This window comes from Mizuhopecten yessoensis, unplaced genomic scaffold (genome assembly GCF_002113885.1).
Source record: "Mizuhopecten yessoensis strain PY_sf001 unplaced genomic scaffold, ASM211388v2 hete_36063266, whole genome shotgun sequence".
NCBI lineage: Eukaryota > Metazoa > Mollusca > Bivalvia > Pectinida > Pectinidae > Mizuhopecten > Mizuhopecten yessoensis.
This window is the reverse complement of record NW_018483261.1, coordinates 1-2,166: the sequence shown is the minus strand read 5'-3', so window position 1 is coordinate 2,166 and position 2,166 is coordinate 1. Positions and strand designations below refer to the sequence as shown.

The following is a 2,166-nucleotide window of genomic DNA, read 5'->3' as shown; positions in this document are numbered from 1 at the left end:
GGTCCGATATTATTTAATAAGCGAACAACTGTGGTTTGACTGATTGAACCATTTGGATAGCGATGAACGAATGCGGCCTGAGTGTTTATTGAAACAGAGAAACATGCTATTTCCTGTGTTATGTATTTACATTCCTCAAGTCCTATGGAAACACTTTCAGAAGAAATTATGTTCATAGGGCTATGAATGCAGTTGGATATGTCATTTTGATTTTCCTCATCCCTTGGATAATGTAAAATTATCATAAAAAACAAAAGTTTAGATGATGTTTTGCTGTTGCAGTTACATTGTTTGTTCTGATTAAATGAACACTTCAGAACCACAGATGGTTTGGAATTTTTATGCAAAGATCACTCGTAACTGTAAATTTAAAAATATAAATATAGTAAGAATGCAAATCAGTTACACTCATATTGCACAAAGCAATAGCAGGTTTGCACAACATGGCTGTGACCACTGTGCATTCATAACAACATGCATGCTAAAAAATATCTGTTCAATCCCTTTATGAAGGCTTTCCCCTTGACCAATTTTAAATAGTTTAAATGCTTGTCTGTCTACAGAATCTGTTGGTGACATATATAGGCATGTTCCTCGGAGGGGACTACATATTCAGTACCATCAATTTTATAGGATTGAATATAAGGTGAGAGTCTGTGTTTTCTCTATATATTACGTAAGGTAAGTAAGATCTGTATATGAATCACATGTCTGTAGATAATAAAAATAAAGTAAGGAACAGTCAGTGTCGTACAAATTGTCAAGCTGTAGATTTTGAGTTACAAATTTGTACATCTATCACTGACAAATATTTCAAAGAACTTTTTATAAACATGTATTTGATGTGCTACAAGTACTTAGAGATTTTTTAATTAAATTTGTATTATTTTCAAAATGTCACTGATAATTAACTGCGGCACTGACCCAATTTGTAAAAAGAAAAGAATATCAGGTGAAAATCTTTACTGGTTTCTCTCATAAACTTTGGCTAAATATCAATCAATGGACGACTATCTTCAAAGTTGATATTTTCTATCTATCCTGTAAAGATGTAACAGTTATAGATATTCAGCTTACGGGAGCTATTGGTGATATCCATCCTTTTATCATACCTGTGATAAAGTGTTTAGAAAGACTAATTATTGGAGTTATTCCCCTTTGTTACAGTGTCTCTGGGAGTTTAGTGTACAGTTATGTAACTTTCAAGAAACCACAGGAAAAAAGTGTTCAACCAACGGAAGCTACGCAGAAGTCTGAGGCAACTATGGTATGAAAAGCATATCACTGTCCGAGCATGCACAGCCTGAAGGAAGACAAATCTAATTTAAGACTTAAAATTAGTTATTCATGTACATGTGTGTTTTATTTATTACAATGTACATAGGCTAAGTGAAATGTTCTTATTTTGCTTCTGTTAAGTTTTAAATGGTGCAGTATGTGGACTTAATTACCTACATGTACTTATATGTTATATGTTATAGTATGTATAACATCAGAACCGCAATACAAGGTACTCGAGTCACTCTGTTAACGTGCCTGGAAGTTGATTCTACCGGGTAATTGGTGCTAAGAACAACAAAAATATATGTGTGAATTGTGGAAGTGTGTTGTAAATTCTTGTCATTTATCCAATGTATGTATATTGTGTGGTAATCTGATTAAAACCAGATCTTAATTAATTCCACTCCGATACTCTACGCTCCTTTTACTGGAACGTAGAGTACGGAGTGGAACTAAAGATCTGGTTTTAATCCGATCGATTGTGTGGTGGGACTAGTAATAACAATGTTTTAACTATTACTGTGTGAACCATAAAATAGCAATACTGATCAAATACATTACAGACCGAGATCAAAACTACAGGTAAGTAGTAAGTTACGTACGTTAAACATATTGTTTTGTCCACAGCTTTTTAAGTTCAGTTCAATTTCCTGCCAAACATACTCTCCCTCTACTGCATGTATGTGTTTCAGTTTATCCTGTTCCAGACCGTGTCTCACTTTTGTAGCTCGTTTTGTAACATGGACTTGGGTTTCCCACCGAATATCATTCATTTCACAAGTATGACATAATATTCAGATTTTTGAAGAGTGTATACAGATGAAATTATTCAAAATAGGATCCCCTTTGAATGAAGGGAGACATATTGTATTAGTACTGGTTCTT

General features: G+C 33.7%; 1 long non-coding RNA gene across 1 annotated transcript; it reads left to right on the top strand.

The window, feature by feature from the left end:
* Window positions 1–561: 561 nt before the first annotated feature.
* Window positions 562–2,093, top strand: LOC110444213. The gene is made up of 3 exons (XR_002462215.1): window positions 562–646; window positions 1,168–1,267; window positions 1,845–2,093. It is a non-coding gene; the product is annotated as an uncharacterized LOC110444213 (long non-coding RNA).
* The last annotated feature ends 73 nt before the right edge of the window (window positions 2,094–2,166 follow it).